The following is a 14,699-nucleotide window of genomic DNA, read 5'->3' on the forward strand; positions in this document are numbered from 1 at the left end:
ACCTCTGTGCTTCTTGACCACAGATATAGTGTGACCAGGTGCCTCTGGTTCCTGCCACTCCCCATGACAGACTGAGCTCCTGCCAGCTCCAGCTTCCCTGCCATGATGGAGTGTACCCTAAAACTGTGAGTCAAAATAAGTTGACTTTGCCATGGTATTTTATCTCAGGGACAGGAAAAGCAGCAAATGTAGCATGCCTTCTGTCTTTCTAAAGACACCCAAACAATTTGTGTAGACTCAGACTACTAGTTCTTGGGTACTTGAAGGTAACTGACAATCAAAAACTGACATTTCAATTTCTGCTTCCCTAAAATTGGATGCACTTCTCTATGGTTTTCCAGCTCAGTGGTGTAGAATTAGGTATTGTGGTGGAGTCACTAGTTACGAAGCTTTGAGTAAGCTTCCATTTCCTTATATTAAAATATAATGGAAGGCACTGGAGAGACGACTCAGAAGTTAAGAACACTTGCTGCTCTTGTAAAGGACCTGAGTTTGGTGTCCAGCACCCATGCTGGACAGCCTACAGCCACCTGTAACTCAAGCTCTAGGGGACCCAATGCACACTTCTGGCCTCTGCACACTACTAAACACATTTGATGCACACACGCACACACAATTTAAAGTAAAAATGAAAAATATATTAATGGGGATATCTGGCTCAGAAATATTGTGAAGATTAACAGCAAAATACATATGTTGCTTGATGCATATCTAACTCCTAAGAACTTCTCAATAAATATTCATTGTTATTTCATGGATTCTATGGGGTGCTAGGTAGTGTGTGTGTGTGTGTGTGTGTGTGTGTGTGTGTGGTGTCAAAGCACACATATAAACAATGTGGGGGCCCAATGGTGACATTGGGGGTATTCCTCAATTACAGTCCTTTTATGAACTAAGGCAGAGACTCTCAAATTTTTCAAATCTGTATTTATGCTTTCTGATTCATGTTTTGCTTAAAGGTTTTTCATTTATTTATTTTTTTTATGGGAAGGGCTCATGTGTAGAGGTCAGAGGACAATGTATGGGAGTTGGTTCTCTCCTTTCTCCATGTCAGTCCTGGAAAAGATGACTCTCCTACTGAGCCATCTTGACAGTTCCATGTTGAACTCTTGCCTCCCTGTTGTCTTTCCCCACTCATTTTAGCTTTGTCCTATGGTGCAGCCAAGTAGGAATGCATTTTCTCTTTTGCCTCAGTGATCTGAAAGTGTGGTCATGGAAGCCATACTCCTAGTTCTGGCTATGTTCTAGAGCACTGACATGTGAATATGGATAGAAATTACGGCAGTTTTCAGGTCATGAGCAGGATCAGTGCTAGTTACACTAGTGGGGATTCCTGTGGTATACCAGAAGTTGTGGCTCTCTGAAGTCTCTAGTTTGCAAATGGCTGAAAGGGCCCTGAAGGGGTCTGATTCCATACTATTAATAGTTCTTTACCTGTTCTCTCATACTTTTGTGTGTGCTTGCATGTGTGTGTGCATATGCATGCATGACAGTGTACATGTGTGCCCACATGTGAAAGCCAGAGGACAATTTGCATGAGTCAGTTCTCTCCCTCCACCACATGGGTCATAGAACAGAATGGAGGTCATCAGGCAGGGCTGCAAGTGCCCTTACTTGGGGAGCCATCTTGCTGTGCCCACCTGGCAATTGGTTTTTTAATATTTGGATGTAGCAGCAGTGTGAAAAAGCTGGTTGTCTTTAACATAAATGTTTTGGCTTTAGATTGTGTATACAGTTCCTTGAACAGGTAAAAAAAAAAACAAAAAAAAAAAAAACTAAATTTAAATTTTCCTCTAAGAAAGCTTGGTTGGATTTTTATCATTGAGGACTGCAATGGAGATCTACATATGAATTTATCAACCAAACACACACACACAGACTCGAGAACTTGTTTATTTATTTTGTAAATTAGTGTTTATTGTAAACTTCCAGAGCTCTGGTGGAGACCTCTGGAGTCCCCACTTAACATCTCCACTTACTTTAAAATAAGCAACTCAGCTGTTACATATCCCAGAGACCTCTTACTCTCATGCCTTGCTTGTGTCTTGCATCTCAGATATCCACCAAATAAAACTTCTGTCAACCCAGTCTCCCCAAACACAATCACAGGGCTAATGTCTGATGCTTTTTTTCTTTGCCACACATATACAAATCATTAGCAAGATTTATTTATATAGTCTTCAAAGAAAGTCTTGGAGTTGTTCGCTTCTCCTTGTCTCTGCTATTTCTGTGCTTGGAGTTCTGTTGTTCTCTATCTAGGCAACTGCCTCATGACAGGCCCTCCCTGTTCCCTCTCCTTCCTATTTTTGGTCTCCTAACTATTTACACAACAGCCAGAATCATCTATCAATGGATGGTGTCAGGCCTTATTTAAAAGTATTCAGAAACTCCTTACTGTATTTAGGATTTTAAGATTACATTTTTCATAGCTTTTGCTCTCTTCTTTTTTTCTTACATTTTTTCCAGTTTCGTGTGTGTGAGTGAGTGTGCATATTTGCATTTGTGATATGTGGCAGTTGCATTGCACATGTGTGTTTGTGTGTGCGTGCAGGTGCACAAACATGTGGAGGGCCAAGACTGATATCTACAGTCATCCTCCATCACTCTTCCATGTTATTCATTAAGCCTGGGCCTCTCCAGCAAACCGTGGGTTCTCTGAGATGGCTAGTCTTGCTAGCTAGCTTGCTTTGAGGATCCCTGTCTATGCTTTCCTAGGCTGAACTTACAACTCTGCTGCCATGCTCACTCAGCATTTCTGTTAGTTGTGGGCATCCAGACTCTGGCTTTCAAACTTAAGCAGCAAGTATTCAACCACTGAGCCATCTCCCCAGCTCTTTATATTTGGAATTAAAGTTTTTTATTGGCCCTGACTCCTGATGAGTTATTCACTTTTCCAAATCCATATAATCGCATCAATTCCCTTTAATGCCCCACATTGTCCTTCAGATATTCTGGTTGTGTGTTTTCCTGCCTGCTTTCCTTTCTTTCCGTCTTTCTTTTTTTTTTATTTTCCTGGCATTTATGGTTTTGTACAATACTATTGTATCCATCTGGAGTGTTTCCATACCTGGCTCTTCTTAAAATTTAGTCTTGGCTTCTCCTCAGAGAAACTTTTTCTAATCACTCTGTCCACCATAAAAGCAGTCTTCTACCATTTGAGTCTCCCCCTCCTCTTCCTCCTAAGCATTTAGCATAATTTTTACACGTGTATTTGTCAGCTTACCTACTGGATGAGTCTTCCAAGCTAGAGATTAAAACTCTAAAGATATACTTAACTAAATAAATGGCATTCACATGGGAACCACTGTAATTTTATTCTTAAGGAGCCATGCATACAACCTGGCACTTGCTCATATCAGTGGTGGTGGGCAAATATTAACTAAAGAACAGCTGAATCCACTTTTGGTTATATGAGTTCTGCCTATTGATACCAATGCTTTCTTATGATAGCCTGACTTAAATTTTATTTCTGACTCTAGGCTTGAGGCAGAGCAATTTGCATTCATTGGAAATTGTATTTTTGAATTTTTATTTTTTTTCCCAGGTTAGCAATATGTACTATGATGCTGTCTAGGGAATCTGGGCAGGAAGCCATCATTCCCAACAAGCCACATGATCACAGGGCTATACAACAGCTATCTTCTTTCTAAAATTAATTTACTTATTTTTTTCCTTTAGGACAGGTTCTCATGTAGCCCAAGCTGGACTCAAACTCACTATGTAGCTAAGAATGACCATGAACTTTTGAACCTTCTGCCTCTACCTCCCTATTGTTGCGATTATGGGTATGCCTTACCACATGGAGCTTTGTGTAGTGCTAGCGGTCAGACCCTGGGCTCTGTCCAGGCTAGACAACTATGCTACCAACTAATCTATAAGACCAGCTATAAAGAGAAATAGCACAGTGCTCAGTATTGTTAAGCTGTGTTTGGTAGGTGACATTTTAACTTTTTATTTATTTAACATGTATGAGTGTTTTGCCTGCATGGACATGTACCATGAGTACATCTAGTACCCATGGAGTCCAGAGGAAGTCATTAGAACCCTGTCATGGAGTTAGAGGGGGATGGTTGTGATTACCATGTAGGTGCTGGAAATTGAACCCAGGTCCTCTGTAAGAGCAACAAGTGCTCTTAACTGCTGAGCTATCTTTCAGCCCCTAGATTTATTTTTTAACTTGAGATATTTTCACTTTATGATGAAAGGGTGCCATCATAAGTAGAAGGGCATCTGTAGTTTTACTTAGAAGTTAAAATGTTGGAGCTGGAAGATGGCTCAGTGGTCAAGAGCACTTGCTGCTCACCACAGGACCCAAGCAACATGGGGCGCCGCTTACAACGGTCTGCACCTCCAGCTGTAGGGATCCGTTACCTTCCCTAGCCTCCTTGTACCTGAGACTTACATCCACCCATGCTGTGCAAGCTCTCATACACACACACACACAAATTAAACATGCTAAAGCTGAGTCTTGCAAAAGAACTAGAAAAATCTAACCAAATAAATAGTTACTAAGGAGATTGAATCTACGACTCAAAACTTCCCAAGAGAAAAGCATCAAACCCTCAGTTGTAAATTCAACCAACTATTCTAAGAAGAAACAATGTTAACACATCACATTCAAAGATAATGTAGAAAAGGGAATGTTTTTTAAACCCATTTCTCAAAGGCAGCATTACACTAACACCAAAGCTAGGCCGGGATACTACAAGAAAATACAGGTCACAATTCTTAATGAACACATGTGCAAAAATCATCTACAAAATACCAGTAAGTCAACTCATTAGAGGATCAGGTACCTAGTCAAGGGGGAGGGAAGAGTGGTTTAACAGCCATAAGTCAAGCACGGTGGCAACCACTTCACTAGAATAGGGTCAACCTAAAGCTCTGTAGTTAGAGAAAGGATTTAGCACGGTTTAGCGTCCTTTCAGAATAAAAGCCCAGTGATTCAAGTGTGGAAGAAGATTATCTCAGCATAACAAAGACCAGTTTTTGGCAAAGTCACAGTAACATAATAATGATAACACAAAATACTGAAAGTTTTCCTTTTCTTTCTTCCTCTAAGAATCAAGACATAAACACTTTTTTTTTTTTTTTTTTTTTTTTTTAGACAAGGTCTTTCTATGTACTCCTGGCTGTCTTGGAGCTCCCAATGTAAATCAAGCTGGCCTCAAAATTCACAGAGATCCTCCTGCCTCTGCCTCCCATATGCTGGTATTATAGGTATGTGCCACCATGCTTGGCAAAACAAAAATGCATTCTTTTACCACTTCTTGTCAACATAATTCTGGAATTCCTACCCAGAAAAATTAAATCAAGAAAAGTAAAAGGCATTAGAAAATAAAAAAGTAAGATGATCTGTCTGTAGTCAACAAGATTTATATACAGAAAACCCTATTTTTTTGGTAAAAAAAAATAACATAAAAATAACCTGCCAGAATTTATAGGTTGGTTCAATAAAGTTGCAGGGCACAAAATCAACATAGAAAAATGTTGATTTTATACTTATTTTACATCAACAGATGGGATTTATTTTTAAAAAATCAAGAAGATAGGGCCAACAAGATGGCTCACTGGGTCAAGGCACTTGCTGCTTTGCCTGACTACAACCTTAGTTCAATACAGTGGACCCACATGGTAAAGAAAGAGAACCAAGTCCCGGAAGTTGTCCTCTGACCTCTGACATACTAAGATGCAGGCACATACACATATGCACTAAGAAAACAACCAAAGAATGAATTGAAGCAAGTAGATGTACGCAACGAACACGGGGAGACAATAAATAGGATTGTTGCAAACCAATTTGAAACCTCCACAGCATAGAGGAAGGGTGCAATGCAAGGACCATGAATGAAATGAGAGAAGCTACACGTAAGCCGTATACCTGGTAAGGAGTTAGTGTCCTCAATCCGTAAGTAACTTAATAGCAACAACAAAAACAATCTTTTAAAACATAAAATTACTTTCTTCTAATTAACTGTCTGACAAAGACATCACACACCTTGTTTAAGCACTCAGACATGAGCCAAGTCCCAAACTCCATTCATCCCAGTGAACTTCTGTACAGTTTCAAAGGTCCTGATTAGGCCCTGGGGCTTTATGTGGGTTTTACACCATCACAATCTCTTAGATTTTAATGTACCCACTACATACACATATTCACACACACTCACACTCACACTCATACATACACACACACACATATTCACATACACAAAGAAAACTACAACAGATTAGAAACTAGAAAAACAATTATCTTTATAGCCTCTTCTTAAATCATGTCCTTTACCTGCCTTTCTGCCCTTCCCCCTTACCTACGATAACCTCTTCTTGGTCTCTTCTTTAAATATTATGCTGTGCTCACACTTAAATCTCTCTCTGTGTATATATATATATATATATATATATATATATATATATATATATATATACACATATATATATTATAGGCTGGGATCTAGATATGAAGACCAAGGTGTTTTGTTTTTCCTGAGTTTGGGTCATTCGTTTCATATTTTCCAAATCCACCCATTTTCCTGTAAATTTTGTGATTTCACTTTCTTCACAGCTGAGTAATATTCTCTTCTTCTCTCCCACCCAAGGAATTTTAAAATAACAATGGCAAAGTACTCCAAGAGACATTTATCAGAAGACACCACCAGGTATGTGAAAGCATGCTTAGTATTCATTATCACGGGGAAAGGCAAACTAAAGCCACAATGAGATGTTACCTCATACCTTCTAGACTGGCTGTTATAAGACCAATTTACGAGCATGGATATGGAGAGAAGTGAAAGCAACATGGAAGTTCATAAGTACATATCAAAGCATACCATTGCATGGCATAAATATATGGAATTGTTATCTATTGATTCTTACCTACCTTAACAGACAAGAAATCAAACAACTTTGAATGTACATTTACTAGTTTAATAGTAATAAACTTAGTAATAATAGTAATAAACCTATCATATGTTAACACTTTAAGTGAAAAAAGACTTTTTGAGACAAAAGATTACCTGGTAGCATCGTTTTACATCTCTGCAAATCTCTTCAGGGTCAGCCTTGAGAGGGAACAGCTGGATCTCATCTGCTTGAGCCTTCAGCCTGTTATGGTATCACAGGTCATATAGCCTCAGGGAAATGCCACTGCCCACTTGGAAGCAACAACTGTTACAAGCAACGAAGACAGTGCTGTGTGTATGTGCATTTGCATGTGTACATGTGTGTGCAGGTGAATATGAAGGGTCATTGTCCCTCATCTTCCTCATTCACTCTCCATTTTATAGTTTGAGACAAGGTCTTTCACTGAACTTGAAGCTCACCGATTAGGCTAGACTTGGTGGCCAGCAAGTCCCAGGGATTGTTCTGCCTCTGTCTCCCCAGCACTAGGATTATAAATGTGTCCTGTGGCCAGCTTTTCATTGTGTTGGTGCAGGGGATGGAACTCAGGTCTTCAGATTTGCAGGGCAAGTGCTCTACCAACTGAACCATCTCCCCAGCCCAAACAGAAATACTGAAAAAAAAATATTTATTTTATTTTTATGTGCATTGGTATTTTGCCTGCATGTATGCCTATTTGAGGGTGTCGGGTCCCCTGGAGCAGGAGTTACACAGTTGTGTTCTGCCATGTGGGTGTTGGGGATTGAACCAGGGTCCTCTGGAAGAGCAGCCAGTGCTCTACCAAATGAGCTATCTCTCCAGCCCAAACAGAAATACTTTTCATTGTTGTGGCCCCATGAATTTGGGGGTTCATACTTTGAGATAAGGTCTGTTTTAGTATAAATTTGGAATGATAGAGATAATTGTACAATAATATTTAAGATATGTTAATGATAGATATTTAATATATTTTAATATATCATATTAATACATATGATAGATATTAATACATTTTTTTCTGTTTTAAAGTTTCTAACTGGAACATTTTATATATATATATATATATATATATATATATATATATATATATATATATATATATATATCTTATAGATGAACACTTTATGGATACTCTATCTTTTCAAGAATCTTGAAAGTGGGAGTTAGAGTCAGAGCTACACAGAAAAACCCTGTCTTAAACCCCCCCCCCCCAGATTTTTTAAAATCGGGGACTAGAGAGATGGTCCAGGTGCTTTTGCAGAGGGCACAGATTCAGATCTCAGCACGTACAGGGAGGGTCACAACCATCCATAACTCTAGTTCCAGGCGGACTATAACATCTTCTTCTGGAGTCCTCAGATAATGCATGCACATGATGCAAATATATACACCCATATGCATGAAAAATAAATCTAAAAAGCAGAATTGTAAAAAGCCACAAACTTCTTTCATAAACAAAAGAGGAAACTATTATAATATTGTAGCAGGTACAGAAAAATAGAAATTGAATGGCAGTAAAGGGCTACTTAGGACATACTGGCTAAGAATTCTGCGGGATAGAGGAAAGGCACTACCCCAACTAATCACTGATATTCCAATCATATTCCTATACTAAAGGCTGTGGAGGAAAACCAGCACCCTCAGAAAGAGACATTATGCCTGACAGGAAGATCTCATCTGCAGGGTTAGATGACGAAGAGAAAACAGATAAGCAATGTCTTTAAGCCTTCTACCTGGCTATGCTGTTAGTCAAAAATATCTTTTAAAGGTATTGCAATGAATGGGAAAATTAACCTGGAAGGAAGGAGGGAGACTTTAGAATGAGTGACTTGATAATACATCAGTCCACAAAATTAGTATTTTTTAATATAAAATGGATTTGGGGGTGGTTGGAAGTTAAAGGGTATAACTAGCTGGGTGCTGTGGGACATGCTCTAAATCCCAGTGCTCAGGAGGAATTGAGGAGCAGATTGATATCTGTGGGTTCAAGGCCAGCCTTGTCTACATAGTGAGTTTCAGGGCTACACAGTGAGACCCTGTCCCAAAACAAACAAAAAGCCAAAGCTAACTGAACAAACAAACAAAATAAGTATAACTACAATTATGCTAGCATGAAAAATTCAATGCATTGTTAAGGTATGCCAGAATCTTTGCTTTAATACATTTAGTATTTGTAAATGTTTTTTTATACATTAAGAACTTAAAGAATTAACAGAAATTGAATGGAAGAATAGAGCAAACAAACAGAAGGAAATAAAAAACAGTAAGGAAAATTAACCAACCCAACAGAAAACTGGAAAAGAGAAAATGAAAAAGAAAAGGCATATTAAATAAATATGTCCATAATTACATGTGTAAACAGATATACTCTCTTTGTCACTTAACAGAAGGACTCTGGACTTGTTCATTCCTAACAACATGACTTTAAAATACTTAAAGCAAAAACTACAAGAAGCAATGAAAAAAAGCATTGGCATATTAGTTTGCATTAATTGGGACTATTTAGAGTGAATGGATAAAGCAGACAAAAATTAGGACAGTGGAAATGTAAACACAGTTAGCAAGCTTGGTCTTATGCATATAAATGGAAATTAATGCCTAGCAATTAGAGAATACTGTTTCTTGTCTAAAACCTTGAACAATTCAAAGTTAACCAATCATACCTAAGCCAAAAGACACCTTAAAAATGGCAAATTTCACAGACTAATTCTATTTGCCTGCAATGCAGTGGATTTTCAAAATGTACATTCAAAAGACAGTTCTTTTTTTTACGTAGAATTCAGAATCGTAAACACATTCCTTTATGCCACTAATGGAAACAAAGTGCAGATCTGAACCATGATGAGGTATGTCGGATCTGGCTCAAGTGGCACTTGGAGGAGAATTTATAGCCTTCGATGCATATGTTAAAAATTAAGAGAAAATAAAAATAAATGAGATAAATATGCAACTCAAGAAGCTAGGAAAAGGAGCTCAAACAACTAGGAAAGAAATCAAGAGCAAATTAAATGACAAAGAAGAAAGAATGTGGTCGGCAAAATCAAAAGCCACTTTTACAAAAAACAAAGACATGATGTCTTTGGCAAAGCTGGAAAAAACAAAAACAAAAAAACAAGAACAGTATCAATAAAAAACAATTTTCACTGGAAAAAAGGTAATAAACTGTAATCTAAAATGTTTTATAAGGCTTGTATAACTTTTATACCAAAGCCAGATAAGGACAAAATAATAATAATTAATAATAACAATACAAAATGTGAACTGAGACACAAAAATGATATCCAGCTGCATGTCTGTATAAATCATAACCTCATAAGCATGGTTAAGTAGGGTTTAGAAATGTAAACACAGTTTAACCTCAGAAACGACTGTGAATCACATCCTTAGTAGATAGGAAATCATTAGATCTCTCCAAATACAGAAAATGCATAAAATTAAACTCATGAATGGTATGATTTTTTTAAGCTAAAATTTTTATAGCCTTCAGTGAACAGGCTCAGCCAAAATGTCCACAGTAGGCATTTGTATTCGATGACAAAGATAAGACTATTCTTTCTCTCAGGTATAAGATCAGACTTACTTTGTCTCACAACAGAGACAACGACTGTTAATAAAAGTTTAAAACAAAAAACAATGATTAGTGAAGATGTTAACGTTTTAAAAATCCAAGGGAATTCTATAGAAAGATAATCAATTAACAATAAACGTCAGCCAGTTCAACAGCTCACACACCAACACATGGACAGCAACGGCCAATATTCCCTTCAAAAAATGTATAACCCAGGTCAGGTCATGAGAAAAACATCATATAAACCCAAACTGAGACATATTCTATACAATAGTTTTCTTTGTACACACCAAAATGGCCAAGTTTATGGAAAATAAAGAACGCCAAGAAACACTGAGGGCCTGAATGTGTGTGTGTTTGGTATAAGTGGTGGTAGTCCTGTGTGTGTGGTATTGGGGATTCTGTGTTTTGTGTGTGTGTTTCTGTGTGTGTGGTGTTGGGGTTCCTGCATTTTGTATGTGTGTAGTGTGTGCGTAATGTTGGGGTTCCAGTGTTGTGTGTGTGTGTGTGTGTGTGTGTGTGTGTGTGTGTGTGTATGTGTATGTATGGTTTAGAGGGTCCTGTTTCTGATATAGACATTAATGGAAAGACGGGTAAAATCCAGACACAGTCTGTAGTCTCAGAGTTTTGTGCTAGTATTGATTTCTTTTTGACAATGTCCTGTGCCAAGGTTCTGTTCAGATGTTCTCATCCAGGGAAAATTGCAATAGGAATTTTTGTATTATCTTGACAACTTTTATAAATCTGAAATTATTGGATTTTTTTTTTTTTTTTTTTTACAAAATAGCCAAGTAGAAATGACTGACAACAGTGAATAGGAAAAATACCTCCTAAAGACAAACAGGACCCTTATAGGAATAAAAATCTATTATACTATCTTGTTCATATCTGTGGGGTATGAATAAACTGTGGCACAGACTGTGGTCAGAGATGAAAGCATTTGATAGCATGACATTTGCTGCCTTATCTAAATTACTCTCCAGCCTTAATAAAACATGAATACAAATCTCAGGAGGATATTTCATCAAACTTGACAAGCCCATATGAAAATTCATTTGGAAGCAACAAGGTGAGGAGCTTTACAGAGCATTTAGGAAACCAAAGAGAGGGTGGCCCCTTTAGAAGTCAAGGCATCATAAAGCAGTGTTAATGAACACGGTGTGTTAACACACAGAGGTGGACAAATGAGTCAACGGACCAGATCAGAAAGTTCAGGAAGACACTCTGATAGAGAAACATAGAGTGTGTGTGTGTGTGTGTGGGGGGGATCCATATCACTAGAAATACAACAATACAAACATTTTTTTAAAAGCCTTAAAACATAATATTTATTAGACTATCTATTAGCTTTCTTAAGCACAATTTTTGTCAGGCATAATGGCATCTTTAGGAAAAGATTGTTGGATTTTATAGTACCAATATCTGACACTGTTTCAAGACCCTTAGGTACCTTTGCACTTTGTTGACAGTGATTAGTGGAAGCCAGGAGGCAGCTCAAACTCGAAAAAGACATTTTGTTTGCCTTGAAAGATCAGTGTGTGTTCAAAAATCTGTTCAGTGTAGTGTGGAGAGTGTCAGAAGGAAGAGTTTGGAATAAAAAAAACTTAGTAGGAAAACTGGGTGGAAATATATGGGACAAATTTGGGGTGCGTTTTGGATATAGTCAGGATGCCCTGAGTTTTAAAAATAAAAGATTGTGAGATTTTTTTTTTATCTACAACAAAAGATGCTGTTTTTAAACATGAGCAAAATGAAAAAAAAAAAAAAAAAAACTACACCCACCCCAGCCCTATAACATGCTGTTTTAAGTGTTTTTGAGTTGCCTGTTAAATACATGAATGAAGCATCTGGCTTTCACGTGGATTGTTGAATATATGAGATTGGGACTCTGTGAAGTGTTCTGTGGCATAGAATTGAGAGTGAGGATTCACTGGTGTGTGACTAAGCATTTAAACCTGTGACTAGGTTAGGAAATAGGTGGCTATCTAAGGAGAGGTTGTGTAAGAATGATGGCCACATTCTGATGTGAGAACATCCCGTGCTTGGAGATTAAGGAAAGGAAAAGACGGCTATGATAAGGGAAGAGGCTATGGGTAAAGAGGACCATGCAGTCCTCAAACCATAGAGAGGGTTACTGTCACTGCTCCTTTTCAGATGTTAAATGTCTTTGCCAGATTAAGCATGAAAACAGTTGGTAAAATTGTCATGCAATTTCAGGGACAGGCGAAAGGAAGTCTTCATATATTAGCCAAAAACATGTAGTGAGGCTGTGGAGTTGATGAAAAGAGACTGAGTGACAACAGTTTGAAGAGATAGTGGACATGGGGAATACTGAGGAGGGGGGGAATCCTATCTCTGTGGGAGTTCTTTCAGCCTACTGAATTCCAAGAGAGCAGATGAACTGATAAACTGGTTTTGCAGATAGATGGGATGAGTCCTTTGAATATGGTAAACCTCCCCCCCCACCACACTCACACAATAAGAATTTTAACAAGATTTTAGAATTCCCTGGGGGCTCCAAAGCCAATCTCTGTGGGGTCCTAAGCTTGAGAACGGTTTAACAGCTCTCCCTGTGAGCAGATTGAGTAGTCAGACTCAAAGACCTAAACACAGTGTGGCATTCACCTTCGCGGGACAGTGTTTTCACTCATATTTTCCGCGTATGTGGCTGTGTGAGATGAGAAAGCCTATCCAACCAAGGTCCAGGGCATTAAAACTACATACCCTATCCACAACCCCGCCACTTCACTATCTAGCAAGCAACCCCGGATAACTCTGTGGTATAGATATAAGATTAAATCCGAGGCATCAGATTTTCTGTGCTCTTAGGTAAAACTGCTTTTAATCCATGGACCACGGACTTGCATGCATTTTTTCTTTAAAATTAAAATACTGTATTTTATGTGTCTAATAAAAATATACAACCCAAAGTTTTAGCGGCTACACAAAAATACAATTGTATGGATTTACTGGAATTCAATTCTGTTCTGCAGAGTACATTCTTAGTCATAAGATAGGACGCTCTGTAAAGACCCCATAATTAGTCTTTCACACACCTGTACTTATCTCCGTCACTTAAATTCCTTGGCAGTGGAATGGTTCCATCAACAGTATATTAACAAACTTTTAATAATTCATTGATTCTACTGCCAGGGAAGAAATACCGTTTATCTGCCAAAGAAATTCATGGGCACGGAGAATAAAGCCAAAATCATCTTTTGGTAGTCTGTCCTCCCCTCCCCCATTCCTTTTCCTAGAGGTAACCAGTTAAAATTTTCTTGCACATCGTTCTAGAATCTTCGCCCACATTTGTATTTATTTTTAACAAAGAAACAAATGAAAGAGAGAGAGGGGAAAAAAAAGCCACACTTACCATTTCGTTTCTACAAACTTCAGCAACGAGTTTATTTCATTGACTCTATTACGATCTGGTCCTTTATGGCAGCGATACCCCCGTTATTTTTTCCGGTAACAGGAATTTCTTCTCTCAGAGGCAGGCTTGGTAGTCTACCTGCTCACTCCCTCGCAATTTCTTGCTATTCTACGCAGTGGATTCACGCAATGGATGACAGCATGCGATTCAGCGCACTGCCATAAGCCGCCTTCACCCGCTATCTCAGGTTGGCATTTCGCTATGCAGAGTCAGGTCATGATTCTTCCAGCCATTTGTATTGTCCTGTGACTTGAAGTCTCTTCCCCCCCCCCCTTTTTTTTTTTTTTTTTTTGGTCTGCTTTTGTCTTTCCCTTGTTGCTTTCCAATAGCTTCTTGTTTATTAAGGAAATTAGCTTAGTGCTTGGGTGTTGCAGGCAGAAAAGTCCTTTCTTCTACCTTTATCATTCGTGGTTAGACCTCAACGTATGTGTTTCTGTCTCAATTTTTCGTAGTTTTTTTTTTCCTTTTTTCCTCCGATTTTAGACAAATATATGCTTGTCCTTTTCCCCCCTCTTTCTTCTCAGGTTTTGCATTGGGGCATCATTAGTAGGTATTTCTGTTTCACCTCAATTTCTTTGGGGGGGCTGCGTCCATTCACACCCACATCCCATCCCCCTTTTCCAGACCCTGCTTAGGGGCCCCTAACACTGACTCCGTTGACGTCAACTCCGTGCCTTGGCGCCAAGCTGTTGCCTTGACAACCGCAGTCTGATTGGCAGGGTATGAGAGGCGTGGCGAGGGCCAGAAGCGGGCAACAGGGTCTTGGATTGGTCCGAGAGGAAGCTCCGCCTCTGCAGAGGACCCTGACAAGGAGGTGTC

The 14,699-nt window shown here is 38.6% G+C and overlaps 1 protein-coding gene across 10 annotated transcripts in view; it reads right to left on the reverse strand.

Annotated features, from left to right (window-relative positions):
• Usp29 (ubiquitin specific peptidase 29) overlaps positions 1-14,546 on the reverse strand; it is a 215,687-nt gene extending 201,141 nt beyond the window's left edge. For 6 of the 10 annotated variants that reach the window (XR_008721807.1, XR_008721805.1, XR_008721806.1 and 3 more), the window contains exons 1-2: positions 13,821-14,546; positions 7,017-7,104 (exon numbers count right to left, since the gene is read on the reverse strand). The gene's annotated coding sequence lies outside the window, so the exon portion shown is untranslated. Of the gene's footprint in view, positions 1-5,881; positions 5,917-7,016; positions 7,105-13,820 lie in introns of all 10 variants that reach the window. The other 4 variants (XR_008721808.1, XM_055622172.1, XM_055622170.1 and 1 more) reach the window with 2 other exon arrangements.
• Between the last annotated feature and the right edge of the window lie 153 nt (positions 14,547-14,699).

The sequence above is a fragment of the Psammomys obesus genome, unplaced genomic scaffold (genome assembly GCF_907164565.1).
Source record: "Psammomys obesus unplaced genomic scaffold, mPsaObe1.curated_primary_1811, whole genome shotgun sequence".
NCBI lineage: Eukaryota > Metazoa > Chordata > Mammalia > Rodentia > Muridae > Psammomys > Psammomys obesus.